Below are 14,107 nucleotides of genomic sequence, written 5' to 3' on the forward strand. Positions count from 1 at the left end.
TGACCACCTTCTTTTGGTCCTCTTAAAATCTTAGAGCTATTAGAAATAGGCTTGTCTTAAAAGAACAAGCCTTTGTCCTAAACCCTAGAGTTGTAAGAGAGAGAGAGAGGGAGAGAGGGAGTGGATAAGGGATATAAGAATTGAATGATCAATTCATTTGCCACCCCCTATTTATAGCAACAGAGAGGTCACCAGTAGAGGAGCCACATCCCTACTAGAAAGGCATATCTAATTTATATATCACTTATCTAAGAGTCTTCAAGCAGAAGGACTCATCAGGATGTGATACGACAAATCGTTCCCTCCTCATGCGCGTGCACCCAGAAGAGATGTTTCTTGCATCCATTTTGATTTCAAAATAGAGTGAAAACTTGTCATGTGTTCCTTGATGTGAATCTAAATCCAAATGGAAAAGTAATCAGCAAGGGATGCTCCATTTGGATAAGAATTCAAATCATAGAAGGACTCTCAATGCGAAGAGTCACATGAGTCCTCCTCTGCCTCACGCACGCGCATGCCCAGTAAAAGGCATCAAAAGCAATGCTCCATTATCTGATAAATTCCATATTTATCTCATTGAATTAGCATTTGAATCTGATCATTATCAAGAAAAGATATCAGATAATAGTGTAGCCTAAGACTCCTTAAAATAGAAGGAGTCATCTCACCTCTTCGCATGATCAAAAACATCTTGCACGCACAGCTTGGTTCCAGGAGAGTTTCCATGCCATTTTAAAAGTTTTTTTCATACTTTAAAATATATTCTAGAGAGAAAAATGGTCTGACCTCGTTGCCATATGGGTCAGAGATCCAAAGAAAAAGGACTCTTGGTCCTTCTATGCACCAAAACGGAGAGTGCGTGCATTCTTCTCAAAAATGCACCAAGAGTCCTTCACAACTTGGACTCTTGGTTTTGGTGTGGATAAGCATTTAGGCACCCCTCTTTGGGCTGCCTCCAGGTGGTGCAACCTAACCCAAATACACATCAAATTGGGTTAGCTAATTTGTAAGGTTTGAGACCAAATTGATCTCCCAATAAGCTAAGGTTTTCTCACATGCTAGCATGCTTACTGGAGACCCTGATTGGATCCAAAACTTCAATCAGCCTTATCAAAAAGGGTCCTTGGCTAATTTTTTGATGTATGTGATCTATTGGGTTTCACATCTAGCCAGCAATAGGTTTGGGTGTAAGTTGACTTAATTTGATTAGATTCCTTCTAATCGATTAAGGTCCAAAATGAGCTAATCCGAGTTTAACAATTAGAACCCTTTCTAATTGATGATTGAATTAAACTCTTTAATTCGATCAAATCTATAAGTCAAGATTGATATCTAGTAATGTATCATAACCATCTATAAGATATAAAATTTGATAAAAATAATAAATAGATCATTTAGTGATAAGTTACCGTGCAATTCAATTCTTCGATCACCCTTGCATTCTGAATATGTTCATAAGTATGAAATTATGTCAAACTCAAACACATATTCATATTATTTCTTTATCAATTAGTGATGACTCTGATGATGAAGTATTAGAAACTTTTTTATTTTCATCCTATTGAAAAATATGTTCGAAAGCCAATCATCAATCTATTGATGATTGTGCTTATATTTCTAAATGTATATGAATTTTTATTAATAAAAGTTATTTGACTTTTTCATCATACTTTATCCATATTATTTGAACTTTTGTGTTGTGATAAAATTTTTAGGACTATAATTAATCGACAAAACAGGATTTGTCATTTAGTCCTTAAAAGTGTTCACGATCAAATGATATACTGTTAATAGGATGATAGCAATATAGAGTATAGACATTGTGTGCCATATAGATTGATTATCTTCTTAATCAAGGAGTGTAGAGACACTGGTATAGCATGTAGATAGAATGTAGGAGTATATTCACATCGAACGTGATCATTTGCTGAGCACTTTGCTATTAAGAGTAGCTCACGAAGGGTATGGATATAAGTATCCCTCATACCTGAGATCATCACGGTAACTTATAAGCAACTCACTATACTTTAGTATCAGACCATCTGAATTTTTAATTCAGAGATGGAAGGTTACTGAGTACAGTTCAAGTACTTATCAAGTCGGTGTGTGAGTCAAGATGAAATTGACCCCTCTGAATAAGTAGGAGATATCCATCAGTGTATTTTAATTTAGTAAAACCTTGATCAGGATAATCCATGTGATAGATTTGAAAGGATGAAATATAATGTGATCAACTATATTAGAGTTGACAGTCAAACCATAGGTCACCTTGAGTATTAGGATCAAAGGGATGAATTATACGGTAACCATACGTCAGTAGGTTCTAGAATGTTGCTTTGCAATCTTTCGATCTATCCGAACGTCGAGTCTCATTGCTAGATGGTTATATCGATTAATATAAAAAATTATTTCTATGCTACCGACTTAGATTCGAACCTATGGGGTCACACATATTAGAAGATACGATCTGATCTGATAGTTGAAGAGTCCAATTGGATTGTGACTCTGGTGAAGAGTCCCACTGAACTGGAACTCTGGAGGAGAGTCCCACTAGACTGAGACTCTACTATTAATGGAGGATTTATTAGCAATTAGATTACTAATTGACTAATTTAATTAAGCAAAGAGCTTTGGATCAAGTCTAATTGAATTGGATTAAGTTTGACTTAGATTGGGTATGATTTGATCAAGCTTAATTGAAAGAAAAATTTAATCCTGATTTGATTAGGACTTGGGCTCAGCTAATTCCTAATTGGGATAGAAATTTATTATGATAATTGAGCTCTTAATTAGATTAGGTTTATTTCTATTGTTAGGTTCAAACTAAATTTGATTTAGCTTAGAATCAAATTAGAAATGAAGAGTCCCAGTCAGTAGGGACTCTATCCTTATCTCTTGCGCCACCCTGGACCCATGCCTCTTGTTCTCAATGCCAAATTGGTTTTGGTTTGAGATTTTTAGCATGATGAGAGAGGCCTAGTAAGGATGGATAGCAAAGCATGATTAGTCATGATCTTATCTCCTGCCTAATTTGAATGCAATCCGAATTAGAGATAAGGAGATAAGAAGGAAAGAGATTTTTCAAGTTTGGAAAGAAGGGTGGTACCTATTGATTTTTTTCTAAATTTCTTTGAAGAGTTTTTGGGTGTGAGAGATACCAAATTTCTTCCATATGCTACCTACCTTTTTCTAGAATTTTTGGGATGCCAAAAATTATTCTTGGCATGGAGATATTGGTGCCCTCCCTTTTGACCAAAATCCTAGCCCTTTGTTATATAAAGAGGTCTCCAATTGTGGATGTCCCATCTTGAGTTTCTTGCTGATTTTAATTTTTTGCTAGAGCTCTCTCTCTTCTTCTTTTTCCTTCAAATATTCTCTTTTTTTGGAGCATCCAAGGTTTTTGAAGAAGAAGGAAGAAATCAGCCTCGAAGATCCTTGCAAGCTAGTACTTCCAAGGAGCCTGATCTGTATCAGTCTTCATGTGGATATTTTGTAAAGGCCGAATGACTTTGTGTGGCTGTGAGCAACCTAAAGGAGTGCCTATCCAAGTGTTATACTAGTAGAGATCATCAACATATAGTTCAGTAATTATTTCTAAACTTACTTGATCATTTTTGATAGATCTAAAAGTTAGATCTAGATTGTAGCATCAATTAGATCGATGAAAGTTTTATTTTCAGATCTTATGTGCATGTGAAATCATATTATAAGTCTTGTCATGATAATCTAGATTAGATTTTATACATATCAATTAGATTAAATTATTTAATTTAATAGTTCCACTGCATAAATTTTTAAAATTGCATGCATAATACTGCCTATCTTTCCTTCAATTAGTATCAGAGCCTTGTTCCTTATGATATGATTAATATACTTTTAGATCTGATTATATGATATTAGATTTGATTATTTATTATTTAAATTAGATTTAAATATATTTTCTTTTCAAATCTGATTTTTTTTTCAATCCTTGCATGATAAATTAGATGATCTGAGTAGCAATATACTCAGATTGGATAATCACTAGGCCATCCGACATAAGAACAAGTAGGGTTACATGATCCTTTCCTTCCATTCAATGGGGTGCTCTTCATGGTGTGTAGGGGTGTCACTGTGAGGTCCTATGAAGAAAAAAGTAAAAAAAAAAACTTACTTTCTTGCAAAATCCTCGATCTTGAAATCTTAGAATTTATTGTATGTGATGCAAGTTGCAAAAAAAATTTGTTACTTCTAATTTTAATAATCAAAATTATTTTGATTTAAAATTATAAAAATTTTAAAATGATCTAAAAAGATTTTATGATTTAATGTAAAAAGTTTACATAATAAATTATTTCAAAATCTAAACCATGTTGATGCTAAACTTAATTAAGAATTAAATGTTGAATCGATTAGATCTAGAATTGTGATTTAAGATCTAATGACATTGCATAAAACATAAGGCATGGATTAGCTCAAATCAGATCCTCTTAATTGGGTTACACCTAAAGTTAGAATCAAAGAGTTAATGAATTATGTAGAAAAATTGATTAAATCTAACCAAATATTGAATTATATTAAATCAGAGTTTCTCTAATACAATAGTTGTAGATGGTCAAGTCTATATCTTTGATTAGACCAAATAGATCTTGATTGTGGCTCAATGGTTAAACCTTAATCATTAAGTTGATCAAAAAGAAACTAATTAACTAATTAGTGTCTAAGATAAGTTTGGCATTTCGACCGATGGTTTTTAATTGAGAGCGGCTTATCTGACCATTTCGATGGTGTCTAAGGCAAGCTTAGCAGACCCTCCCACCGATCTCACTTACCTGATCAATTTGGTGAATTATATTTTGATTAAATCACTAAGTGATTTGAGTTGATCCATACCATTAAGGTTGATCAATGTGACTGATTTAGGTGCCATTTCAACCAGCATGACCCCAATCCGATTCAGTGACTTGGTGAAGTCAGTGAGAGGATTGTGGTTTACTGGTTGATCTTTCTTTTTTCTTCTCTTAATTCATAAACTAAATCTTCTAAATTATTAGATCTATAAAATGAGCTAGTTATGGTGATAATTAGATTATAGCCTCCCATTAAGATAAATGGTAATGGATCTATTATTTATGATTGACATTGCAGGTGCCATCCATCTGGTATTTCTTTGAATGTTAAAATTATCATTCATCATATGATGACTTTGATATACTATCTGATGAATGGTTGGATTGGTCGAGCCATACTTGAGTCTGATCATTCATTAGTTAGAATCACTGAGTAGGTTCATGTTAATGGTTTGATCTAATCGAGACTTTAGTAGAGGCCCATCACCTACTGAAATGAAACTTAGGCAAAATTAATTACTAAAAATTATTAAAAAAATAATTGATTGAGAACCTACTCATAGATGCATATGGATTGACCTAGCCATACTCAGACCTGTATGCAGTCTGTGTAGATTCTAGTATCTGCTAAAGAATTATGTAATTCTTTGAATTGGAGGTAGAGGCTACCAATTCGTATAAAATAGTAAGAAAATCTTTAGACTAAAGTTCATATCTTTAGACTTGATTAATTCATATACTAATTGTTGGGTATAAAATACCCACAGCCGAAGTCCTCAGTGGAATCGGCTCCGGGAGGTCCGCCCAAACTCCTACGGGAGCCGGACTCTGCCAACAACGTCAACCGCAAGAAGACTCCGCCCGGACTCCTACGGGAGTCGGACTTCATCCTCAACTCCAGCAGCTGCAAGCCGACTCCGTCCGGACTCCTACGAGAGCCAGACTCTGCCAACAACGTCAACCGCATGCGGACTCCGCTCGGACTCCTACGGGAGCCGGGCTTCATCCTCAACTCCAGCAGCTGCAAGCAGACTTCGTCCGGACTCCTACGGGAGCCGGACTCTGCCAACAACTACAATCGCAAGTGGACTCCGCTCGGACTCCTACGGGAGCCGGACTCCGTCCTCAACATCGACCGCTGGTAAATTCCGTCCGGACTCCTACGGGAGCCAGACCTCTCCTTTGGCTTTAGTTGCAGGGAGACTCCGCCCGGACTCCTACGGGAGCTGGGCTTCGTCCTCAACTCCAGCAGCTGCAAGCAAACTCCGTCCGGACTCCTACGGGAGCCGGACTCCGCCAACAACGTCAACCGCAAGCGGACTCCGCTCGGACTCCTATGGGAGCCGGGCTTCATCCTCAACTCCAGCAGCTGCAAGCCGACTCCGTCCGGACTCCTACGGGAGCCGGACTCTGCCAACAACTTCAACCGCAAGTGGACTCCGCCCGGACTCCTACGGGAGCCGGGCTCCATCCTCAACATCAGCTGTCGGTAAGCCTTGTCCGGACTCCTACGAGAGCCAGACTTTGCATCTGATTTTGATTGCAGGAGATTCCACCCGGACTCCCACGGGAGCCGGGCTCCACCCACTACCCCAACCGTAAGGAGGACTCCGCCCGGACCCCAACGTGGGGCCAGACTCCGACCGCTGCCGAACTTCAGCCGACAGATCTGCACTCCCAGGCCACAATCACGGCCACGACTCTGCTACACTTCCTGCGGCAGATTCCGCGCAGCTCCACCACTCCCTGACAGGCCGCAGTAATGATCGCAGCACTGCTCCACTCCCTACGACGGATCCCATGCAGCTCCATTACTACCTGACAGGCCACGATAAACGGCCGCGATCCTGCTCCACCTCCTGCAACGGATACCGCATGATTCTCCCATCCGCTGGCAAGTCACGACAACAAACGCCGCCCCTCTTCATGCGGCAGACTCCACGTGGCACGCCCCAGTGATAGCCACGGGTCCACTCCACTACTCTTCGCAGCAAACTCCACCTGACCCTGGGCAGCCCACTGCCAGACAGTTACAGATATCGCCATCAATCCATTACCTCTCCCGCTATAAAAAGGGGACCCAGATACGTTATTCCATAAGCTCATTTCTTATCTCAAAACTCTGCTAAATTCTCTGTTCGAGCGCTCCATTCTTGTTGAGGCAGAGAACTGACTTGAGCGTCGGAGGGTCTTGCCGGAGCAACCCCACCTCCGGTTTAGACTTCCCTTGCAGGTCCCGGCGGCGACCGCGACTTCCCCGACTCCAGCTTCTCCGGTGCGAGCGGATTTTTGCACCAACAGGATTGGCGCTAGAGGAAGGGGCTGTGCCTTCGCAGTACCTTTGTTCTTAAAGGAGCGTTCAACGGAGCCGCCTCCGATTGTCTCCTCCGACATCCACTCCTTGTTTCCCCCCGCGGGATCCACACTTGATGCCTCCATGCAAGGCGTCCACACGACGATCCACGGCCTCCGTGGCCAGATCTCAGGCTCCGGCCTCCCCTCCTGTTTCTCAACCTCCTCCTCCTCCTCCGGCGGTGGCGGTCGGCGTGGAGCAGTTTGACTTGCTGGCGCAGCAGGTCAGAGGCCTCGTCGAAGCTGTGCAAGCAATGCAGCAGCAGCAGCCGCAGGCGTCAGCGCACCCGGAAAGGGCATCTCCGGAATGCCAGAACCCGGCTGCGGGGCGGGCCACCTGGGCCAGTCGCCCCGTCCTCCCTGGGAAAACAAACCCAAGGGTAGAGAGCCCTCAATCGGACCACGACTCCACCCCTGGAAGATCCTTGCCCCCATTCTGCCAGAGGACCCTCGAGACTCAAAGTCGAGAGGATTTCCTGGACCGGAGGCTCCAGGAGATGAACCGGCGGATTGAAGAACTCCGCCATACGCCTCCCGCTTACGGTGAGGATATTTGTACTGACCCTCACTTCTCCCAAATGATCATGCAGGAACCGATCCCGCCAAACTTCAAGCTTCCCCAGTTCGAAAGCTACGACGGGACTTCGGACCGGTTGATCATCTGGAGGCCTTCCGGACGATGATGCTGCTTCACGGTGCTCTTGATGCCATCTTATGCCGGACTTTCCCATCTACTTTGAAGGGAGCAGCGAGGAACTGGTACTCGGCTTTGAAACCGGGTACCATCTTTTCCTTCGATCAAAAGAGCCACCAATTTGTGGCCCATTTTGTCAGCAGCCGGCGCCCCTGGAAGGGTTCGGAGTCCCTCATCAACATCAAGCAGAGGGAAGGGGAGTCCATACGGGCCTACATCAACCACTTCAACATCGTGGCATTGGAGGTCCGGAACTTGGACCAATCAGTTGCCATGGCCGCCCTGAAGGGCGGCTTCAGAAGAATGATCTTTTTTCTCCCTAGAGAAGAAGTATCCCAGGGATTTCGCTGATTTACTGGCTCGGGCTGAGGGATACGCCCGAGCGGAAGAAGCCTTCAAGATGAAGGATGAAGAGACGGCGAGGGAGCGGCAAGCAGAAGATTCAGGTAAACCCGTAGTTGAGAAAAGGCCAAAGGAAGCCCGGCTGCGCTCTCGATCCCCTCCCGGGCATAAGCGCGCCCATACTCCACCCCGGGCGCGCAGGCAGAGAAGCCCCGAATGCGGGGTTCGGCGGGGTTCCCCACCAGGGAGATTTCGCAGCTACGCCCCTCTCAACACCTCGAAGGCCCAGGTACTGATGGAGGTCAGGGAACAGCTCCCTAGGCCGGAGAGGATGCGCACACACCCCGAGAAGCGCAACCCCAACAAATTTTGCCTCTACCACCGCGACTACGGCCACGACACAGAGGAATGCATCCAACTCCAGGATGAGATCGAGGAGCTCATTCGGCGAGGTCGACTCGACAGATTCATCCGCCGTAGGCCTGAGGGTAGAGGAGACCGGCCAAGAGCCCTTCCACAGTCTGAACCATCGAGAAGGGAGGAGCAACCCGAGGACGGCCTCCCATCGGGACCATCGACTCCATCACCGGAGGGCCTCAAGGAGGAGCGGGCCACCCGCGACCGTGGAGCTCAAAAACCTGTAAATGTATCACTTACGATTTCACCTTGAATCTAATTTTCTTTCTACTTAACGTGCTCTTCCCACCTGGCGTGGATTTATTATGACTGGAACGACCCCTCCGAACACTTAAAATAGAGTTATGTCAGGAACAGGAGGAGAACCTCATCCTGACATAGACAAAGTCAAAGGCCCGGTTCTTTTAGACAGGATGGGGGGAGAGGCCTTACAACGCCCTAATGTGCCCCCACAGCCATGTCAGGAACAGGAGGAGAACCTCGTCCTGACATGAGCAAAGTCAAAGGCCGGTTCTTTTAGACCGGATGGAGGGAGAGGCCTTACAACGCCCTAATGTGCCCCCACAGCCATGTCAGGAACAGGAGGAGAACCTCGTCCTGACATGAGCAAAGTCAAAGGCCCGATTCTTTTAGATCGGATGAGGGGAGAGGCCTTACAACGCCCTAATGTGCCCCCACAGTCATGTCAGGAACAGGAGGAGAACCTCGTCCTGACATGAGCAAAGTCAAAGGCCCGATTCTTTTAGACCGGATGGGGGAGAGGCCTTACAATGCCCTAATGTGCCCCCACAGTCATGTCAGGAATAGGAGGAGAACCTCGTCCTGACATGAGCAAAGTCGAAGGCCCGGTTCTTTTAGACCGGATGGGGGGAGAGGCCTTACAAGCCCTAACGTGCCCCCACAGCCAAGCCAGGAACGGGAGGAGAACCTCGCCCTGGCTCAAGTAAAGGGGAAGGCCCGGACTCCTACGGGAGCCGGGTTCCGTCCACGACGCCAAGAAAGACTTCACCCGACTCCTATGGGAGCCGGGTTCCATCCACAATGCCATGGAAGACTTCACCCGGACTCCTACGGGAGTCGGGTTCCGTCCACAATGCCAAGGAAGACTTCACCCGGACTCCTACGGGAGTCGGGTTCCGTCCACAATGCCAAGGAAGACTTCACCCGGACTCCTATGGGAGCCGGTTCCATCCACAACGCCAAGGAACACTTCACCCGGACTCCTACGGGAGCCGGGTTCCGTCCACGATGCCAAGGAAGACTTCACCCAGACTCCTACGGGGTTCCGTCCACAACGCCAAGGAAGACTTCACCCGGACTCCTACGGGAGCCGGGTTCCGTCCACAACGCCAAGGAAGACTTCACCCAGACTCCTACGGGAGCCGGGTTCCATCCACAACGCCAAGGAAGACTTCACCCGGACTCCTATGGGAGCCAGGTTCCGTCCACAATGCCAAGGAAGACTTCACCCGGACTCCTACGGGAGCCGGATTCCATCCACAACGTCAAGGAAGACTTCACCCGGACTCCTACGGGAGCCGGGTTCCGTCCACGACGCCAAGGAAGACTTCACCCGACTCCTACGGGAGCCAGGTTCCATCCACGACGCCAAGGAAGACTTCAACCGGACTCCTACGGGAGTCGGGCTCCATCCACGACTTCTGCAGCAAGGGTTAATGGTGGCAAAACCCGGCCGCCTAACAAGATCAGATGAAAGGAAAAAGCCCCCCCCAACGATGTCTACATCAGGCAAGTCAAATGACAAGAAAGGTCCAGCAGACAGTAATATTAGTGCAACGCGCGGACGAGGTAACACAAAATGCTCTTTTTATTCCATTTTCGATATACACACTACAAAGCCAGGAAGGCCAAGGAAAGAAGGGCAAAACGACAAAAAGAAAGTAACTACATGACAAGACAGAAAGACAAAAAGAGCTCTAAGGAGGCCCTGCTCCCTCTGACCTAGAGTTATCTATTCCGTCCCTCAACCAGGACTGCCTCAGATTCTCAATTTCTTCTTCTAGCTCATCCCTCTTCCGCAGCGCGTCCTGGAGCGCCCGACGAAGTTGCTGGCTCTCAGCCTCCGCCTCTCGATGCCTCTTCCTCAAAACATCGGACTCCGCCTCCGCGTCCGCGACGGCCCGCCGCTCGAGTGCCAGTTGGATCTTCACTTGTTGCAGCTCGACTGTCTTTTCCCTGAGGAAGACAGAAATCCCCTCAACGGTGCCCCTTAGGGCTTGAAGCTCTTCAGAATCTTGGGCAGAAGTAAGCTGTGCCCTGCTAGCCAGCTGTCTCTGGAGACGGACGACTTCGTCGGCTGCCATCCTGAATCTCCCTTTGTATTCTTCCACCTGCCTGCGCAGCTAGCCCGTTGCACGTCGTGGCCCACCTCGGCATCCTGAAGCTGCTGCTGAAGGTCGGAAACCTTCTGCGACCACCTCTGGTCATCGTCGACCCGAGCCAAGAGCCGGGATGAATTTCCCTCCAGTTGGCCGATCTTCCCCTTCGCAGCTGACAGTTCCACCTTGAGGGTGCTGATCCTGGCGGCCTGGGCCCAAATCCAGTCGCTGGAGCTCTTCTTGCATTCCTCGAGCTCCTTTGCGAAGTTCGCCTTCCTCCGGCTATACTTCATGATCCCCTTCACATGGAGACTCTGAAAGTGGGCGGCCTCAGCGGCGGCTTCAGAGTGACCTTCTCTCGATTTGCGGAGCTCGGCTTCCGTCTTCTTTAACTTCTTCGTCAGGTGAAGGACCTCCTTTTTCAACCGCTGGATCGTCAATTTCAGCAGGACCCCCAAGGGCAGGGGGAGTGCTTCTGCAGGACACTGCCATCGGAAGGTAAAGGCATCAAAGAACGATTCATTGCAGGAAGAAAAACAGAGAGAAGAGGGAGGAGGAAAGAGAAGCCGTCCGCAACAAGAAATTCAACTTTATTGATTGAATGATTTTTAAAGACAAACGGAAAAGAAAAATCGTGACGAGATGAAGGTACAAGATCGGTGGTCTCAGACCTCAGGGGGGGGGGTGGAGAACTCGGTGCGGGGGCTACGACAGTAATGGTGGCTGACGAGGGACCGGCCTCGTCTTCAGACTCCTCGCCAAGGAAGCGAGGTCGAGCTCGGGGAATTTTCTGGCTACCTTCTCTTGGCAGAGCTCGAACCCCTTGATGAACGCTTCCTGGCCGAATTGGACATTCAGGTCCCTCATCTCTGCGGAGGCCTTGAATGCCTCCACCGCAAGGGCTCTGGCCTCCGAGACCAGGACCGGAGTTTGCTCGACCAAGTGGGCGACCTCGGCCTCCGCCTTCCTCGCCGATTCCTCCAAGATCTGCCTCTCCTCCTCCCGGGCTTGCTTCTCCCTTTCTAGGGCCTCCTGGAGGGTGGCTACTTCAGCCGTCTTTGCTTGGAGGCAAGCAACCTCGGCCTGGCAGCGTTCCTCCGCCTGGAGGATGTCCCTCCTCGCGCGGCTCACCGCCTCGATATAGGCGAAGAGCTGGTGCCCAATCTGCAAGGGTGGCTGGGGAATGAGAACAAAGGCCAAGTAGCTGTGTAAATAAAGATCCGCGTACCTCAAGGAAGGACCCCAAAGAGTCCCAAGCCCGCTGCTCAGGATCGGCGCGGTCGATCCTTTCCATGACGTCAGACAGAATGCAGCCGTCGATCAGCCGCCTGATCAGGTCCCTATCATTGAAGGGATTCTCCGACCCCTCCTCGGAGCAGAGGGACTCGTCTGCAGTAGTTTGGTGGCTACTCGCCCTGCGGGCCACCGATTTCCTCCTCCTCCCCCGGCGGGCGCCTCCGTGGAGCGAACCCCCAGAGCGGGGGCCTCGATCGGTGGGCTCCTTGAGGAGGCCCGGGGAGCCGCTGGCTCGGCATCCGAGGGAATGTCGATGGCTGGGGCCACCTGGACGGGCGCAGCCAAGTTCGTCTCCTCCGCCCTGGCCCTCTTCGCCGATCCGGAGGTCGCAGCGCCCTTTCTCTTATGAGCCCTCATGCCCCTGGAAAGCAACCGCGCTGCTTCGACGTCCATTCCTAAAAAAGAGAAGAAAAAGGAGAAAAAGAAGCAACACCAATCAATCAAGAATCAGAAGTCAAAAAAAAAAAAAAAAGAAAGAAAAAAAGAGAAAAGAAGAAAAGAAGAAAGAGAGAGAGAAGGAAGAAGAGGTAAAGAGAAGAAGAGAAGAAAGGCAAGAAAAGAAAAGATAAGATGAATACTCGCTGGATCCTGAGGACTCAGGCTGATGTTGAAAAGAAACTGCTCCCTCAGAAGATTGGGAAGGGAAGGAGCGGAATAAGCTAGAAGCTTCTGGACGGCCTGGAGGTCATCCTCCCCAGGCTGGGAGCCTGGCGGACAGAATCCCTCAGAGAGCCCCAAGGGGGCAGGCTCAGTCTCAGGGTCGGGCAGTGGACGAAGAGGAATTTCTCCTTCCAATTGTGGATCGAAGAAGGGGCGCCTTTCAGCAACCCCTTCTTACCGAACTGGGGGGAAAAGTACCACCAGTCCTTCGCCGAAGGATGGCGCTTGAAGGTATAGAAGTGCCTAAACAAGGAGAGCGACGGCTGGACCTCAACTACGTGGCAGAGGGAGAGAAATCCTATCAAGAACCTAAAAGAATTCGGGGCCACGGAAGTCAAGAAGATGTCTAGGAAGCGGAAGAGGGCAACGACAAAGGAAGGAAGCGGAAGCCGGAGTCCGGCATGAAATGCTTCTTGGTACAAACAGAAGCGATCGGGTGGGGGAGTGCTGGCCCGGTCAGAAGGGCCTGGCAACTCCAAGTCATACTCCGGAGGAACTCCATATTGAACTCTTATCAGAAGGAGTTCCTCCGAGGTCAAGGAACACGGAATGGTGCCCGGCGCGAAAGCCGGGCGGGGCCCAGCCCCAGATGCAGGTTCGTCTATAGAGACAGGGACCTGGGGGTTTGAGGCAGAAGAGCTCTCAGAACTGCAGGGAGCAGAAGAGCCAGAGGACATCTTGAGTAGTTTCGAAGGGGGACTCTAAAGGACCCTAAGAAGATGGACAGAAGGGGGAACAAGAGACCACAGACTAACTCGGAGGGATGCAAGAAAAATAATGACAGAAAAGAAGTCCCTAGGTGGTGAGAAGAAGGTTGGCGGTGCTGGAACTAACCTATATCACTCTGAGGGACCTGAGGGACGAAAACAGGAGACGCCTACGGCTCGAGAAGACACTCACTGAAACAGGGCTCTCGAAGAGAAGGCAGACGCTGGTGAGAACTCAGGAACGGAGTAGGACGTCTAAAGGTGGGAGGACGGGTTTAAATAAACCCTGGGATCCGATGCCATAATGATCGCGAATCCCCCAGGCCAGTCCGTATCTGACACGTGTCCCACTCCCCCTGGCAGGTGGCTAAAAGCGGCTGACGGTTGGCAGGATCATAATTGCATCATACCTAGGCCAGTGTACCTATGGGAATTTTGAAGCGTCCCCTCGTACCGCTCCAATTCGAAAAG

Source organism: Elaeis guineensis, chromosome 4 (assembly GCF_000442705.2).
Source record: "Elaeis guineensis isolate ETL-2024a chromosome 4, EG11, whole genome shotgun sequence".
Taxonomy (NCBI): Eukaryota; Viridiplantae; Streptophyta; class Magnoliopsida; order Arecales; family Arecaceae; genus Elaeis; species Elaeis guineensis.